This window comes from Pinus tabuliformis, chromosome 2_1, assembly GCF_031772625.1.
Source record: "Pinus tabuliformis cultivar Carrire ecotype Pingquan chromosome 2_1, CPIR1, whole genome shotgun sequence".
NCBI lineage: Eukaryota > Viridiplantae > Streptophyta > Pinopsida > Pinales > Pinaceae > Pinus > Pinus tabuliformis.
The window spans coordinates 904,318,014-904,338,051 of NC_142299.1; the positions used below are offsets into that span (position 1 = coordinate 904,318,014).

At 37.3% G+C, this 20,038-nt stretch overlaps 1 pseudogene; it reads right to left on the bottom strand.

Annotated features, from left to right (window-relative positions):
• Positions 1-6,470: 6,470 nt before the first annotated feature.
• On the bottom strand, positions 6,471-8,411 carry LOC149203573 (lysine-specific demethylase JMJ27 pseudogene; annotated as a pseudogene).
• Between the last annotated feature and the right edge of the window lie 11,627 nt (positions 8,412-20,038).

Genomic DNA, 20,038 nt, shown 5'->3' on the forward strand with positions numbered 1-20,038 from the left:
CCCGACATTTGACCTCTTAATGGACTATAGTCCCAAACCATCAAGTGAGAGTCCTTGAACCCTCTATCTCCATGAGCTAATGGATAATGTAGGATAATATGTTAATATCGAGGACATCTAACCTAGACTAGGTTAGTTGGGGCTTTTTGCACAATTAGGTGATGAGGAGCACTATTTGCCAGCGTTATAAACCATAGGTATATAAATGTTGTATGGGTGTTAATGTGAGGATTTGCCCAACAAGGATGACTTTTGTTGGGGCCTTGGACATCATCTAAGAAGAAACACCATTATCATCCTAGGGCCTATGAATGGTTTTTAAGGTTTAGCAATAATATAAATTATGCACATTGTACAAAACCACTTCCCAGTGCCTCTAAGGTAAATGGTTTATAGAATGCAAATGTGTGTTTATATAATTTATAAGATGCAAAGGTTAGTTAATATTATATGGTTTGTATTAATAAAATAAATGCGCAAATTAATAGAACTGCTGGCAAATGAACATTTAAAAAATTATTATGATGAAGACTTTTCAAACAATTTTGTGAGAAAATTCAAAATTTTGTGGGAAAATTCAAAATTTTGTGGGAAAATTCAATTAATAGAACTGCTGGCAAATGAACCTTTAAAAAAATATTATGAAGTAGACTTTTCAAACATTTCTGTGAGAAAATTTAAAATTTTGTGGGAAAATTTAAAATTTGGCTTATCTCCTTGGCTGGGCTTGGTTCGGCTCGAATTGTCTGTTCTTATCTCCTTGGCTCAAAGTCCCACGGCGTGAACATTCTCTTCCAACGATTGATTAAGGTGTCGCTGTCACGGTTCACACCCAGTGGGAAAGCTTATTTTCTGAACCAGCTATCTTATATTATTATATGATATTTGACAAGTTATCTGGTATTCAACGATTTGGGAAACTTTTGAGCAGACAGATCAGTGTGCTTTGAGGAGCAATAGCCAAGACAGGTTTACCAGCTCTGCATTTACTGCTATTTTTTCTGTGAGGCCGATCTTCCATAGTTTTTGCCTAAAACAGGTATGTGTTTTAGCTTTCTCTTTGTTTTCTTAAAAAATAGCTCCTTGAAGATAGGGTGTAGAAACTGCAGGCAAAATTTTCATGTATGTTTTAGCTTCTGGATCCTCCCCAGTGCCATTCCTGCCTCCTCTATAGCCTCCTCTATATTCACCTCACGCACCTCCTTAGTTGTTCCTGGGGTCACCTCCTCAACTCGAAAATAATTTCTTTTGAATCATTTTTCGATTGTATGGAGGGCGCAACAATTATTCCTGGGGTTTTCGACTGTATGGAGGGCACAAAAGTTGTTCCTGGGGTCACCTCTTCAACTCGAAAACAATTTCTTTTGAATCATTTTTCCATTGTATGGAGGGCACAACAATTTTCATTAGTATTAGTATTTGGAGGGCATTTCTCTGTCGAGGCGTACCATCCCACTTTCTTTGGTTATCAAAGAGTTTTCCCTGATCAGTTCCTGCCCTGCAATCATCTTTGACATTGCTCACATGCCCATCATAACTGAAAATGGGCGGATGAATTCAAAGGCATCTCCACTTCCCCTAAATTACTTTTTTTGTTTGCACATCAAATCGAAGGTTTGAGGAGATGATTGATGAAGAGGGGGCACATGTACGCCTAGTGCCGATTTTGGTGGAGATTAAGAAGGGGACCCTCCACTCTCAGTTTTTTGTAAAGTTATGATTATGCTTAGGGCATATCTTATGAATCATTAGGGGTGATGGATCCTTTGGGTAAAAAACCTTGACAAATTAGATCTCTTTTGTGGAGAGTAGAGTGAAGGTTAGCCATTTCGTCTGCGGATGGGGAAGATTTGCGATCGCGCACACAGACATTTGAATTGCAGAGACGGAAGTAGAAGAGACAGGGACCATAGCAGAACGAGGAAAGTAGAAAAGACGCACAACAAGCGATATCATAGCAGAATGAGGAAAGTAGAAGAGACAGGGACCATAGCAACTTCCTCCCACTCTAGCGAGAATCATTACATCCCGTCGTATACCCTACCAGATTCCCAGTCGTTGCAGATTTCGTCATAACCTGTCATCTCAAGGTTAAAATTATATTAAAACACCCGTGACTATTGACCTTCCAAAAAATCATAAAAATTTTGTTCTTGGCACTTCTGCACTTGCTAAGACAACGATGAAGGAAAAAATACTGGTTGTGGCTGAGCAATATACGGATATCTACACCGCAACCCAAAACTGGGTGAATCTAACCGATCTTGCATTGCAAAACCTTGATAGGGGTATACCGATTTTATTAATATGATACATATGTTTGTATAGTTTTTTATTTTCTTAATCATATGACGAAAACCAGAATACAAGAATATGGGTTTCAATGCTTCACAACTGTTAAGTTCTTGAGGCTCGGTTGCAACTTGGAGAACTAGGAATATTTTGAGAAGAGTATATATATTTTTTTCAATCCACGTCCTTGCCTTGCAGGACATTGAGAGGGGTATATAGACTCTTCTCAATGGAAAACAATTGTCGTTTGTGTGGTTGTTTATGATCTTGCCATTTATTCACGTATTTTTGTAATATGTAAAAAGTTGCAACCTCATTAAATGACACTTACACAGCTAGAATACACCAGTGCTACCTCTAGAGAGATAAAATCAGCTGCGTTCATCTGATTCCTCAGTGCTCAAGATACTGGCCCATTGTATACACATAATTGAAGGGATTATCCTTGGCTTTGACAAGTGAAATAGCCAGTAAATTCAAGGCATCAATATCAAGATGAGTCCATATGTGCTACATTATTAGATTGACTTGGTAAACTGATATCTTGTTGTCTGTTCAGATTGTTGGGGCTACCTTTAGATTCTTTCTTTTTGATTGTACAGACTTTAAACACATATCCAACCCATTTCCTTGTAAGCATTACTAAGCATAGGATGATAATATGGGGCATTTTCTTGGATTGGATTCCAGCTTAGTTATTTCCTCTGCTTTTGGGCATATGTAAAGTTAAGTGCATTTTAATGGAATGTGATTGCTTGTTTCTGTGTTAAGATATCTGCAAATTTCCTTGCTGACACTTTCACATCAATGTAGGAGAAGTCCTTATAATCAAATGGGTATTTATCCCAGGAGTTTATTCTTGCACATTCTCACACTTTCAAGGCTTGCATATGTGCCATAAATCATAGACAAGTACCCAGACTTGCAAGAAAACTCAAAGTTAGAACCTCTTTTGACAGCGTATAGGTCCTCCTCATAAGACAGTTGTAGAGACTTCTCCCTTCAACACGGTTATGGATTTGTTGTAGAGAAAGACTTTGTTATGGATTTGTCTGTCTCAAAAAACAAAGGAGTTTTTTATATCTAAATATGGAGGGAAGTAGGGCCTTTTTTGGGAAAATTTGCTTTCAATCTCATAATGTCTGACCACTAGATTTCAATTTTATTCTTCAATATGTTATTTAAAACCTCCCACGACATTTTTCATTTAGTGTAATAGAATTTTGCCTTTGTTCCCAAAAATATTTTCTAAATAGAGTGCCACCATTTACCAGTCCTAAAATTTGAGTGATTTCCTCAATATTATTTCAATTGTAACCTTCAGGATTAGCTTTCTCTTTGCATCATCTTTCATGCCAACATTAGAATTCGATATTCTCCTTTCTAATGCCAGCCAATTGTTCTTAAATATTCCAGCTATTGTCACAGTTATCTTTATGTCATCTTGCATACCTAAAAGATATACTAGGGTTAATTATATGTTGCAACATTACAATTTTCATCAGGCTTAGAATTAATAATATATAAAACAATATAATGATAGCTGGCCAAACCAAAATTTTGGACTCTACCTACATCATCTCCATGTCCGATTTCTCGATATTTCCATGCATTCTATAGGCGTAAAGCAAGGAACTGTAAATACTTGTGAAAGATAGATTTTCAATAACACCATATGCATCATTCATGCACCCACTTAGACTGTAAAGTTCAACCAAGGGCATATTGCATTGCTCTGGGGAAAATTCCATAATATTGACTTATGCATTGAAAATAATGTCAGTTCTCATCAAGTAAACCTGAATGGCTACAGGCAGAAAAAGCACCAAGAAAGTGACATGATTGGGCTTGATGTGCTATGCTTAACCTTTTCAGAATGAAAAAGCTGAATATTATTATATGAGGGATATAAAGTTCAAAATTTACATCATATACACTCCCATTTGCAGAGAAAACCAGATGAAATCACCATGGGAGAATTCCAGTGAATAGCTAAGGAAAATTTGACTGAAACATAGTGTTCTTGGAGATCTCCAAAACAAAACATGATCACATGGAGAAACAGGAAACATATGGATGTACAGAAACATCATGTACACCATCCATAAACAAGATGATAAAAGAAACAGCCACATAAAGATCAGAGACCCGTCCATGGAAACCTGTGAAGAAAACAGAAATGAAACTAGAAGTCCGGCAAAATAAACTCTTGGATATGATAGCGTACTCCCTCAGATAGAAACTGCAAAAACCAAAAACCAGTAGCATCCTGTAGACTTGTTTTAGACAGTGAATCTGCCAGATAATTTTTGTCTCTGCGAATATGGTGGATAGAACTACCAACCATGGAATCCCAGAAAAAACTGATCCTCCCCATCCAGCCAATCAAATGTGGAACTGTAATATGGATCTTACCAGAGATGTAGTCGACCATAACCTTCGAATCCCCAAAAATGGAAACATGTTGTAGATTAAGGAAGAGGCAAAATTTTAATAACCCTGTGAGAGCCATGGCCTCCGCTTTACTATTAGAACCACTCCCCCCGTTCGAGTGAATGGAGAACTGAGTGCTTTCATCTACCATGATCAGGATGCCACAACCACATGTGCCTTGCTATTCCGCACCATCGAAATACGCCTTTGGGAAGGGAGAGATTTCCAAAGATTGTTCAGTGGATTCGCCCCTTCTTTGGATAATAGCTTTCTGTGGAAGGGCTTCATAAGTAGCAACGATTTTAACAAAGATTTCTGAGCTAGCCATTTTTGAATCGTTAAAAATGATGTAGTTCTGCCATTTCCAGATGTGCCACAGGGTAGAGATTATTATCCTTCGCCAATTTAACTTCTGTACGCTGCACCAGAGGAGCATATCCATTATTGAAGCATGTGCCTTGAGTTTAATTCCATAACTGTTCTCCAGAAACTGCCAAATTTGCTGAGAACGATAGCATCTTATGAACAGGTGATCATTATTTTCCCCTTCAGATCTGCACAGAGGACATATGCTTGGACCGATCCATCCACGCTTCCTCAAATTCTCCCAGGTTAAAATCTTATTATGAAAGGTGAGCCACGCGAAGTGTATCATTTTCGATGGACAACCATCCTTCTAGTAAATGTGAGGAAATATCGGATTGATTGGGGATCGTTTTGATTGCAAGATGTGCTGATATACTTCTTTGACCCTTATATTATTCATCTCCTTTGAGTGGCTCCATATTCAAAAGTCATATTCCACATTGCGAAATATTCCACAATTCCTAAGACTCACCCTTATGGGATCCCACTGATTTGCTATCGAGTGAGGCATCTGAAGTGTGTCTGCGCTTTTCCATAGTGGAATAGGCCCCTGCCATTCATCAATCAGACTATCCCAATAGAAATATCCCCTTCTGTGGAAGAAATTCAAAAGAGATTCAGGAATTTTAGACACCCCGCTGCTTCCCTTAAAATGATCTTTGCCAATAAGAATCTTGCTACCATTTTGAAAATGCCAGATATGATTCTTAAAAAAATAAGATTCAATCTTGTGGAGGCTATTCCAAATAGATGATCCATATGGCACCTCGATCATTCCTTTTCTGTACCAGAAAATAAAATCCTTCCTTTTTAAATATTTCGCCTGAATCATGTTACACCATGGACCAACACCATGAACAGCTCTCCACAAAGATTTGCATAAAAGGGCCCTTCCAAAAGATTGCATATCAAGTAAGCCCCAACCGCCCATGTTCTTTGGCAAAGAGATGCTGGCTAATTTTGTGAGATGAAACTTCCTCTTGTCTGCTTGGCCTCCCCAGATGAAATTGGCAGACAGTCTATTCAAGCTTTTAATAATGCTTACACGAATAGCAAATAAATGAGCCCAGTAGACCATGAGCTGGTTCAAAACTGATTGTACAAGAACTACTCTTCCCGCCAGTGTTAGACACTTGAATTCCCATGCTGATATCCTTCTGTGGAATCTGTCAAGGATCCAACTCCAATCGGATTTTGTGTAGCCATTTGCTTTGATCTGGAAACCCAAATACTTCATACCACAGCTGATAGGTTGCGCTTTGATTCCAAATAGTTCTGATAACCATTCTATAGCTTCTTGATTATTTTCATTGTGATAAATTGCAGATTTCTCATTGTTGACTATCAAGCCCGTAGCCATCTGAAAGTTTTTAATAATTTCATAGTAACATGTCTAGGTAACCCTTCAAGTTTCTAACTTAATGAGGACATCCAGCTGGAATAAAAACTGCCTCACCAAGGTGTTGTTCAAATGTCCATGGCTCTGCTTGGTATTCCCCTTTCAATTTCTTTTTATGACCTTCATTCAAGTAAAAAGTTTGATCATGAATGGGGTGGACAACCGAATCAACCGATACATTTCTGCTATGTCTAAAGTCTTAACAGTGCTTTAATAAATAATCCTGTAACTTTGGTATGTCCTCTCTCCGGAAAATGTCCCAAAGAGCCCCACCACGTGTGACATCTAAACTATTCTCTCTATTGGCAATCCTTTCTTCCACCTTTGTTGGTATTGTACCAATATCCTTTTGTTCACTACTATGAGCTTTCCACTTTTCTAAACCATCATATTTTGCTCCATCTATATCCCAATTTTGCTCTTCCATATAATCAAGAGACTTTGCCCTCAAACTAGATTCAATGTCATTATCATTAAGGCATTCATCAATAGTTTGACTTGAAGAAACTTTTCTATTGCTTTGAGACACAGAAACATCAAATGATGATGCCTCAATTTTAGTTGTTTTTCCTCTCTCTTCTTCACCAAAGGAATTTCCAATCCTATATGAGTCTTCATAAAGTTCTTCCGAGTCTAATGCTCTTAATGATCTTTGAATTTTATCTATCTTAAGTTGCTGCCACCTTGGGAACTTGACTTCAGCTGTATGAGTCAATACATTTACCACATCATACATATCACAGTGCAGCTTAGTAACAGAATCACCTCGGCCAAGTTCTTCACTTGTCCCATAAACAATGTAAGTTCTGGGTCCTATATCAGGCTTTAAGCAATTATCAGGAAGCTTTGCTGCCAGATTAAGAAGGCCCCATTCAGGATGTGTGTACTCATGAAAGGGCAATGCATTAATGAATTCAGCTCTATGGCGTGGTAAACGTTCTTCAAAGAAATTTTGTGGTGGCCAATCCTTCAGCTTCAACATCAAAGGCCAACCATTTTTATGCATTTGACCATCTACGTACCCTTTGAAAAATTAGTTGACGCTGATTTCAATTTCACACCAATTTAAGCAATCAATGGCCTTCATCTTTGTCTCCTCATTAAACTTGCCATTCATAGTCTCTCGAACAGGCCGCAACATGACCAATGGGTCCCAGCTCAGACTGGAAGTGCCTTCAAGAACATTCTGCACAATGACCGGTTGACCTCTAATCCAGTGTTTCTGGAAATGCTCAAGGCCTTCTTCTTTAGTATCCTGTACAGTTGGACAGTACAAATAATTGTCACTGTTGTCCTTCCTATGAGCTGCTTGGCGTAAATTCCTTTCAGAATATCCATTTTTCCCATAAGAACCAGACTTGAAGCATGAGGTACAGGAGTGAGAAATTTTCAAGCCCTCTGCGACTTTGCAGCTGCTGGCCATTTCCTCTGCCTCTTTGTCAAGTTTTGCAATCATATTCATTCTATAAATGCGTTTTAATAATAATAAATGGCAACCACAGCCACCATATTCCTTTGGAGGGCATGGAATGCTACCATCACTATTAGCCTTCCAATCTGGTAATCTGTCTGTAGGGTCTACAGTGCTATTGCTAGTAACCTGGGAGTGAAGCTCCCAACCTGATCTTCCGCCCGACACCTTTGTTTGCTTATTTCTTGGTAATCCCTCTCTAGAATAACCTCTATCTGTAGACTGTTGTTGGGCCAATTCTGCTTTACCACCACCTGGTTGACAACCTTCTTGAAGCCCCCGACAACAACTGAGACAAAGATCATATGAACAATATGGGCATTTCCGATGGTAATCAACAATTGATGTCTTGCAGTTGTCACAGAACAAATGCTCATCTGCATTAAGTTTGGCTTTAGGAATCTCCGGCTTTATTGTTGGTTCACCTAATGCCTTATTATTACATTCCATAATGGACATCCAAGAATATATGTGTGACATCAATTTGCTTGATTGCACATCAATTCTATCTTTAGCGGAAGAATGTGCTTTTAGCATTGAGAAGACGTGATCGTTCAATGTTCTCGACTTCTTTGCATTTTCCAGATCCTACCCATAATTCGTTGGTTTTGATGTTTCTCTTGATGTAAAATATGTTATTACTACATTATCCACTTCTACAGCATTAATATTTGTATACACAAAGTCAAATAGGTCAAAGTGAAGTTGTTGACAAAGCAAGTATATTATTGTACAACCTCCCCAAGCTACTAAATCACCAAATCGTTGTTGATTTCCTATTAAATATTCAATCATCTCTCCACAAAATACAAATTGAAGGCTGCTATAAATCCAATAGAAATCTCTTGAGGAAGTAATGTCGATGAAACCTTTCTTTAGAGTTGGATCCCATTTATCACGCACCATGTCCAAGGCTACACTCATGAAAGCAAGAGTGTAGTCTAAAACACTTCCTATCTGTATATTGCTGATATAGAATGAATAAGTTGCTTCAACTTGCTTGGACATGGTATGAATGATGATGGCTAGAAGCAAAGTGGATGTGACAAAACTTCATTTGTTGCAGCATTAAAAACAGTTACAATAGAATTTTTACCACCTTCCAGAATTATTTTCTATTTTCATATGGAGCATATAGATTAAGGATATGAAATCTTGTCAAATAACCCCGACAATATCCCGATAAAATGATGCCAACGAAGGATTTGTAAGCCAAAAGGGAGAAAATTTTGGGATTCCATATAGCGGAAAGACCTCCAGAATTCCTTAGTGGATTGGTTGTGTAGACTGCCCAATTTGGGCATAAAATCAAGAGGATATTCTGAGCTTTGTCCCTATCTACCATTGTTTTCTGTAACAACACCAAAGCAGGCTTTCTGGTTTGAATTATATTATGCAGTGTTCGACAAGACTGTAGTGATCCAAAACCTCTGATATTTAATGACATGATCCTCAATTAGATTGGGTTGCTACGGGATAGTCTTCTATAAGGACCCGTGAATATGAGGTCTTTGTTTCTTCGTATTAGTAATAAGAAGTTCCTAGATCAATGTTTGGATAGAGAGTTGCTTCATTGGTTTCAGAAAAGTAAGTGTTGAGCTCTGACCCAACTCCATTACATGAGGATATATTTTTGTATTTAGTATCCTTTTTCTTCTTAGTTGATCCATTTCTAGGGAAATCCATATTATTAAAAGACTTTGTCTCCTGAAAAAGGTCTTCTTAACTGACAACGATTCGAGGCCCAGTGATTCATCCATTTTTAGATTTTCCACATCAACATCAATTAAGACAGGGGAAGTATTTGCTTGTATATTATCATGTTGAAAAGGATATGTTGCATAAGGCCTCAATTTTGGATGTCAACTGGGTTCATTTCCTTTTGTAATATATCAAATTTGGCCAACCTCCGGAGTGAAATTTTTATCTTCATTATTCGCCGAGTTTCCCCGTCCATATGGCCTATCTTGGGAATCTATTTCTTGAGTATTAATTCCTGGAGTCGACATACTGCTATCCTTTATACTACTATTGTTTATAGGAACTTATTCTAGCGCAGGCACCTACACTTCATTTGGCAGCTCTCAAGGGGCATGTTCTTTCTTGGGAAAAGTATGATTTTGATTTATGCCTATAGCCTTACCATACATTTTTATGTCATCCCAACCAAGTCTATGTAGGAATTTCGCTATTAGATGTATGGTATTATGGCATCCCAAACATCTAAAAGGGGTTCCCCAGTAATCCACTCGTTTTATGATAGATTGTGTACTCTAATAGATATCAAGGGTAGCCGGGAGACCTTCTATGGAATCTGGTTCAATGAAAAACCATGCTACTCACTTTTCTAGAAGGCCAGCACACCCTTCATCGACATAATAGAATTTTCCTATCTTGTTGGCAATTTCCATGATTTCCTTCTTAGTCCATAGTTCCAAAGGAAGGCCAAGGAGTTTAACCCATATGTATTTTCGCTGGGGATCTTCTTTAATAGGATTAAATATGACCATCTAATTCTACAAGCATAAAAATCCCCTACCTTTCACGCATGAGATTGAGCCAATCCTATCTGCATCTTCCACTGTCATGAAGTGGAATCCAAACCAACTATTGAGGAGCATGCTTACCTTCGGTCTATTTCCAACAATACAGAACCAACATTCTGCACCCATTCTTTCATTTGTCCACTAGACATCCTAATGTGTTCCCAGTGGTCCACCAATACCTTATGCTTCATCTTTACCACATTATCCCAATATATATCAATACCCATAATGAGTTTTTGTATCTGTTCTTGGGTCTTGATCGATTTCTTTTACGTTTGTCTATTTTTTTTGGATCGGGTTCCATTTGAAGATTCATTTCCAAGATATGTATCTGAGTCCTCATGTTGGGATGTTTTCAACAGGCCAATGGATGTGGGAACTTGATTTGGTCTTCCCAGTCTCTCTACAAATTCATTTTCCATGACTATCGATACTTCTATAATTTTCTTGTCATCATAAATCTATTCCATAGAAAAAGATTGACCAACCATGTCAATATTGACTATTAGAACTGCATTACTTTTTAAAGCCAATGTATTGGTCAGCACAATGCTACTACATATGGGTTAAAATAAAATCCAAATAAAATATGAAAGTGTGACCGATTTTATTTGTACTATAGAACAAAGGCTAGTGGGTTAATCTCCTAAAACAAGGTGTTAACATAGTCTGTCGAGAGGTACATTTTGCATCAGGATAACCCCTAGACTGCTATCTTTTTATGAGGAAGCAAAAACATGGAAAATGTTTGGTTAGGTAGGAATACAACTTGTCAATTTGGTCTAGCTTGAGTGATTAAAAGAGAAGGTTGTTAGGCTCTCCACCATTTCATGGATTGATATAGTGATGAGACAAAAGAGGCTCTCTCTTGAGACTTGACTAGGTGATTCATAACAGTTGTGGTGTTGGTGCCTTAACTTAGCCAGAAAATGCCAAAACTCTATTGATGCACAAAATTTATTACTGAATCTACCTTAGAGTATGCCATAGTCACTAAATATGACATGCATGGTTTTACCAACGAGGCTCTAAACTTTTGAACAATGAAACTTTACATTGGTATCCTGGCAGTAGTTGCATTGGTCTTATTAGCATTACACCACTTTTAATATGGGTCTTCACAACAAAGAATCACCATTACACTTTTTTTATTTGTGTTAAAAAGAAACATAACACGCAATAGATTTATTTTGGCATGCAATGTTGTTGTTGGTAGTTTTCTTGTATTTGTGCCACATGTAAAGCTAACATGCATTAAATTTCTTTCACCTTGCAATATTTTTATTGGAAATGTGCTTGTGTTTGGGCTAGAAACTATGCTAGATTTCTTTTTCTTTGCAATATTGTTGTTGTCAATTTGGTTGTTTATGATAAAAGGAAATCTAGCAAGTGTTAGATTTCCTTCACCTTGGCAATGTTATTGGAAATGCTGTGCTTGTGTTTGGGCTAGAAGTTGTGCTAGATTTCTTTTGCTATGCAATATTGTTGTTTTCAATTTGGTTGTTTATTATAGAAGGAAATCTAACACGTGTTAGATTTCCTTCACCTTGGTAATGTGCTTTTGTTTGTGCTAGAAGGAAATATAGCATGCACTAGATTTCTTCTGGCATGAAATGTTGTTTTTGGTAGTATGATTGTATTTATGCTACATGTAAAGCTAGCACGCGTTAAATTTATTTTACCTTGCGCGTTGTTATTGGAAATGTGATTGTGTTTTTTATAGAAGTTGTTGGATTTGGTTTTCCCTACAATGTTATTGTTGACAATGTGCTTTTGTTTGTGATAGAAGTAAATCAAGCATATGCTAGATATCTTTCACGTTGCAATGTTGTTTTTGGCAATGTCATTGTGTTTGTGCTAGAATAAACTTTAGAATGTGTAAGATTTCTTTTACTTTGAAATGTTTTTGTGAGTAATATGCTTCTATTTACGTTAGAAGGAAATTTAGCATGTGGTGGATTTCCTTCGCCTTAGAATATTCTTATTGACAATGTGCTTGTTTGTCCTAGAAGGAAATCTAGCACGTGCTAGATTTATTTGACCATGTAATGTTGCTTCTAGCAATATGCTTATGTTTGTAGTAGAAGGAATGATATTGATTGTTAGCTTTCATTTGAGGAAACAATGTTTCATTACATACAATATTACTACCATACTATTTTAATTTTTGCATCTATATTACTTTTTCGTAAGTTGTGTGTTTTTGTGAAAATATAAAGTCACACTTTACACGGTTCAACCTTTTAATTACAAGTTACGATTTAATTGTTGTTACAGAATTGATACAAGCTACAATGGAAAATATAATTTTGGCAAAAGGGGACTATGTTGATCTCCTTATTAATGATCAAGTCATTGGGCTAGGAAGGGTCGAATTTGCAGAGTTTGGAACTTATTATGTTGGAGAAAGGGTTAATGTTGGTTATGTTACAATTTTGATAATTGATGTAACTCAACCACATTTGATTGATGAGGATGTTAATGAAGGGGACATACATCCATGGAAGATCATGGATTTGAGACACAACATAGGTAAATCAAAATATTGAAGCATGTATTATATATTATTGATAGCATAATAAATGTTTTTTTGGAGTAAATACTAACCTTATTTACATTCGTTTATAGGTGCAAATGTTTCTTCCACGTTTTCTATTGGAGCCAAGGTAGATCTTCTGCAACATGGAGTGAAGGTGGGCAAGGGCTCCATATTCAATACAGAGCTTGGGCATAAAGTGCATGGAAAGATGGTAAAGAAAGGATGAATAGTGGTTAAAATCGAGAAGGTGTTAAAACATAATGCTCCTCTACCACATCCAACAGGATTTGAGCATACACTTGGGGGTGCATTAGAATCTTATGAAATTTGGCCAGAATCAGATTTGGAGCCTCACTGTCATGATCATGCCACAAATATTCCCCAAGATAGGGTTAGATTCATATGTACAAAGGTTTCTCTTACACATGAATGCATGGGAACAAGCATGTGCATTGCCAAAGGAATGCTAGTTAATGTCCGCGAGGATGACATTGTTGAGGGTGAAACACTAGGTGAAATGGATTTTGGTGTTTTTCTAGCAGAGATAGATGGAAATTGTGAGATATGTAGAATTGGGGATAAGTCTATACAATGTTTGGTTAGATGGCCAATAAATAAGTTGGTGGACAACAAAGGTGTGATATTAAGGGTTAAGGAAAAGTTCAAGGAGCCACCCAAGGAAATGGTGATATGGGATGTTATAGAGGACACAAATCCCTTAAACAATTGGGATGGGTACTTTTGTAATGAAAAAGATAGAAACTCAATTGATATGCATGTAACAAGGCCATATAAAAGGATTAAACGAGTTATGGCTACAAAAAAAATTGCAAAATGTCAAACAAAAATAGATGAAGAGAAAGAAATTCGAGTTTTGGCAGCAGATGTATGTTGTAGAAAAGATTGTCTTCAACATGTAGATAGGAAGGCCATTGCAGGTGCTAGAAGGGATATGAGACAAATAAATAAAAATGGTACTAGAGAATTTGTCTTGAATTCACTCATGTCAAACACAGTCATGTCAAAGGGCCATGGCCATGGCCATGGCTTACCACCTATTGCTAGAAATGTAAAGGACATGAGATTTAATGGGAATATTATTTGTACGAAAGCATGGTATAAGATACATAAAATTCCTCAAAGAACATTCTATAACTACCATCATTATTTCCAACATGGATAGATCAACGCTATTCATGGTAACACCAACACATGCAAAGCAAGAACTCACACAGTGGCAGCCATAGAAATATTGCACAAAATTGTAATGGATAATTCAAATTTTTCACCAAACCAAACATGTCAAGTTGAAGAAGATGGAACATCTGCTCCTTTAATATTGCTTCCTTCGACTTACACAAAAAATTCTTTGTTAAAAGAGATCAATGAGGCTCTTCAAAAGCTCAATTACCCATCAATATCACAGTCAACAATGAGCAAGATTTGGAATACTAAGTTTTGAGATGTGGCATTTTCAAAGAACACCAACTTCAGTAAATGCAGTGAATGTATTGTGTTGAAAGCACAAATGAAGTCAGCAACTACAAAAGAGTTGGAAGAAAAGGCATGAGGTAGGTTGAAGAAACATAACAAGATTGTTATGTGTGGAAGATATTGCTACTATGCCCATAGAATTATGTCAGAGCGGTTTCCAAAGGAGTATTTGAGCATTATCCATGATAAAATGGACAAAACAAAGACTTCAATCCCAAGGCTACGTGTCAAATCAAAATCTATTGTAGGAACAAATTTAGGTTTGTCATTGACAGGTATGCTTACACATGGGCATAACGCAGGAGGTTTTGGTCATTTCTCCTTACCATTTGTCCATATGGGATCACAATTTACTATTACATCTCTTGCAAAGTGCTTAAGGGACCTTGAAGACCCACAAATGGATATGTATGGTGATCTACTTTATGAAAGTGGAATTTCAAGAAACCCACTTACAAATGCATTAATTGACACCTCTATTTACTCAAAATGTCAAGGGTACAAGGATGATTTTATATCTCATGGAAGTTCAAAAAGTCAAAATGTTGATTTTAAACCTCTTCCTCCACATTTGTTGTTACAGTTGGACAATGCAGCAAGTGATAATAAGAATCGCTATCTTTTCATGTTTCTATCGCTTTTAACTGCACTTGGTGTCTTCATCACTATTGAGGTTGGGTTCTTGCCTGTGGGGCACACCCATGAAGACATAGATGGAACCTACGGAAGAATGTCTTCCAACCTAAAAAGTAAAGATATTTATTCTTTACCTGAAATGATGGTTACATATCGTATAATTGAAGAAAATCGAGTGTTTCCACCTACACTTATTGACAAGGTCTATGACTTCAAAAGTTTCCTTAATGGATACATCAAGGAGGGAAAAAATGCACTAGATGGACATCTTAATGTCCAATACTTCCAATTTCTTGTACTCAATGATGTTCCAGTACTAAGGTACAAAGAATCAATTAGAGATATTGAGTGGTCAGAACCAGTTGAGTTATGGAATATAGATGATGAAGGCCGACCTATAATTCCCATAGGGAAGCCATCTTTCTTAACTTCCAAACAAAATGATGTCTATTTAAAAGAACTAAAGGAAGGGATAACATCATACATAAAAATGTGGAAAGACACTATTGGGAACGAGGATTCACCAATTGTTACAGAGGAATGGAAAAATAAAGTAGTGTATTGGGAAAAAGTTCTTGATACATTAGATGGAATCTATAATGATCATAGAATAATAGATGGAAGTGATTCATCTTCTGAGGGTTTCTGGCCCAGGACAAGGCACATTGTTGATGTTGATCGTAATGCACTCCAAGTAATGTAAGTATTATGGATGGAGATTTTGATAATGTGGTAGATGAACCAATACATGTTGGACCCAAATGCAACAAGCCAAAACCAACTTTCAATCCGATGATTGATGTTGAGAAAGGAAAGATGTTGCTAGTTAGATCAGGAAATGAGGATGCAGGAGAGGTGATTTGGATGGAAAAATCCATCTCAAATATCTTTAGGGATAATGAAAGTGAGAATCTTCATGTAAAGGTTGACTGGTGGAAGCCTATGTCAGGGAAATACAATGGAAAATTTTTAGAGCAATATTGGATACCAAATCCTGATGACACAAAACTTGGCTCTATTCCAATTAATACCATAGTGTGGGCATTGTAGAGCCTCTACTTTACACCTTATCATCCACCATTACCTACTGTTTTCATCACTTTTCTCTCTCCTTTGCCTCATTTTCCACCCAGATCATTACATTAGTTGTCATTAAGCATGATCAAGTGAGCTTTGCTAATGGGTGACTGTTGTGTTTAGTTTTTGACATTTTTGCAGAGATTCCGCAACTATCTGCTGATTCCGCAGCCATCTGCTAATTCCGCAGCCATCTGATGATCCCGCAGCCATTTTGTTGATTTCAAGGTTACATGTGTCAATTTACAGAACGAGCCACATGGGCATGTTGGAATATATGTGCTCGAGGTTCCTGTGCCATCAGATCAATCAGCCACGTCACCTGTGCCTCCGGTCAAAGGGGGTCAAGTTTCGGTCAAATAAAGGCAGCTCAACGTGGATACGTAAGCTGTTAGGTTACGTCGGTGGAAAAGGTGACTTGTCAGTGTTTTGTAAGCCGTAGGGGACATGATCTAATGTTAGATTCATTGCCCATAACGACCAGGACCTCCAGCTCGACCATGAACCTTATGACGTGTTAACTGCACTTTTAATTACGTATGACATTCTGTTAATTTTCTGTTGTTAGCTGTACGTATTAGGCTATCTTGCAGATGCCTATATATACTTGCATCTGCGTACGCTTATGTTAACTTTTTAGCTGTTGTAATTTGTGACTTTGTGAGAATTTTAGCACGCTTTGAAAACTCTGTTTTATAGTGCTGTTCCAGCACCTTTGATTATGTATTTCTGCATATAAAGTAATGGAAACAGTGCTGTTTTGAAGTTCCATATCATCTGAGTTTTCTGTGGGTTGTTTGGATGGAGGGCCCCTGTCCATGACTGCCCGTGTATAAGTATTTCATGTTCATACTTCTGCAATTTCTTTATTTTACTTACAGCATTTCCTTTTCTTGAGTTATGTACACCTTAATTTCTGTTCATTGCTGCAGCCTTTATTTTCACTGATCAGCTTTGTTTCTTTGCAGGTTTTTGACCCGGGATTAAGTGTTTTGTATTTGCTTTAATATCTGATGGTAGTTGCAGTTGTCTTATTTATAATGCTGCCCTTTTTACTCTGTTTTCTAGATTAGTTTTTAGCTTAGTTTTACAAGTTGGATGCTAACCAATTTATGTTCTCTTTATCATGAATGATTTATCTTTCAGAGGACAGAACACTAATCAATTGCAGCTTGTTTTTAAGTAGATTTGGCTTGTAGCACTAATACTTTTTCCTCTTGTTATACATAATCACATATGTAGGAAATAATATGATGGAAAAGGCTTAGTAGTGTTATAATTCGTCACTTAGAGTTTTTATCAATTCTTGGATTTGTCTCTAGCTACTTCCTAATCGTGTTTTACGCAGTACTATGTGGTAGAAGCAGGGAGTTAGGAAGAGATAACCATTAACATCAGTCCTTGAAGTGATTTTCTTATTTCTTTCATTTGCAGCAATATGAATAGAGACTAATGCCATTAGAATGTGGTCATTTACTTTCAAGTCATTTTCAAGTTATTCATTTCTTTCAAGTTCTTTTCCTTTACAAATTCAGCAAGTAATTAGAAATCACTAATCACACACTCTCACTCACCTAGAACTCACTTTACACACACTTTCACTCATCTGTCTATAATCATCACTCCATCTTAGGAAAAGAAGTTAACCATAAAAAACACCCCCAAACGACAAAAAGCTTTAAGAGGTTGCTTAAGTACATATAGTACACCTTCACTTCATCAGCTTACGAGCCCCGGGTTGACAATTAATACTAGCAATTTAGGAATACTAAATTGACTAAACATTTTGGCGCCGTTGCCGGGGAAGTGAAATTAAGTAGCCATATTCTTAAAAAAAAAAAACATAAAAACAAATTTCAAGGGAAGAAGTTGATAACCTATCAAAGTATGCTCTCCTCTTGCACTTTAAAGTGATCTGGAGGATCAGAAAAGAGAAAGTTATTGATTTAGTAGTTTCTTGAGTATGCTCTCTTCTTGCACCTAGAGTGACCTGGAAGATCAGAAAAAGAACTATTAACTTGACTTGAAGAAAAATAAAAAAAAATGACATGCATAGAGCTAGAGATTCTAGAGGAAGGTTTTTAGCTAGAGCTCGAAGTTCAATCTTTACAAGTCCATCTGCTTCAAGGGATAGGCAAGAGACACCTCCCTTATCTCCAACCGAAACTCCTAGTCCTCAAATTCAAGAGCCTAGAGTTGACTCTCCTACACCTTCTATTGAGTTTGAACCAGGAAGAGACTCTTCCCTTTCTCCTACAGGAAGACCAATTGTAATTGAGGAAGTAGAATCACCTGAAGAGGAAGGAGAAATCTCTTCTCATTCACCCTTTGTAGAGGAACCAGAAGATTTTGAAATCCCTAGGAGAACCATCATGGCCGAAGAGGAAGGAGGTGGTAGAGGTAGAGGAGGAGGAGGAAACAATAATAATGGAGGTGGTAGAGGTCCCTTTGGAAGAGGAAATGGAGATGGGGATAATTCATTTGGGTTTCCCATTGTTAATGAGGATTCCCGAGCCACTATGAAAAACATATCACCATCTGTCCTTCCGAATTTCCATGGGTTAAGCACTGAGGACCCTGAAACATTCTTGTTTGAATTTGAGGTTGTGTGTCGAACTTATGACTATCTGGATGATACTCAGAAACTCAAATTGTTCCCCTCAACATTAAAAGATCAAGCCTTGAAATGGTTCATGGGGTTACTCACTCAATCCATTAGGACTTGGGATGAAATGAAACAGACATTTTTGGATAGGTATTTGGACTATTGTATGCCTACTAATCACAAGGACGAGGTTTTTAAAATGATGCAAAGAGAAGATGAGAGCTTAGAAGATCTACTTGAGAGATTTCAGTATAACTTAAAAAGAGCAAAAATGAGTACTTTGGATGAAGAAACCTTAAAAGCCCTCTTATTAAAAGCCATTAGGGATGAATGGATAGATATCCTAAACATGATGGGGAAAGGGGATATTTCTCAACTTTCACTCAATGATATAGCAGAACTCTGTATCCATCTCTCAAGGGGAAAATCAAAAACTCAAAAAGGGCCTAGAGATCCTTCTCTCCTTAGGGCAAACAAATCTGCAACAGGATCAGTAAGTAGGGCTAAAATCGGCAATATGCTTGATGAATTTAAAACTGACATCTTAGGGAGTCTTAGCGAACAACTAGAGACCCTTAAGATTCACAATAAACAAAAAGCAGAAGCTGAAGCTTTAGCTATCTTTTGCCCGAAATGTAGAAAGAAACATGCTTTAAGGGAATGTCCCTTAGATGCACACGTTGTAGAAACATGTGTAATTTGCTCAGAAACTCATGAGACCAAGGATTGTCCTTCAATTCCTGGCCTCAAAGCAGTCTTTCAAGAGGATCCAAGCACACTTGAATCTCTCTGTTTCATTGCAAGGAGACCTTGGCAAGGGCAGCAGAATCAAGGGTTTAACAACTCTATGAATTCTCAATCCCAACCAAATTGGAATCCTTGGCAACAACCTTGGCCTCAACCTCAAAATGCTTTCCAAGCATGGATGCAAAGCATGCAAAATCCTTATGGGAGATTTTCTCAATTCTATCAATATCCTCCATCATTTTAGAATCAGCAAGCCCCACAACTTCCAAATCAAGGTCAACAATTATCATTGCCATACCCTCAACAACAACAACCTCCTTCACAAAATCAAAATTCTCAACTCTCGCTCCAATCCCAGCAGAAGTCAAATCAACTTCCCTCTCAGCCATTACCAAATCCAAATAATAGGAACCCTCAAAATGCCTACATGATG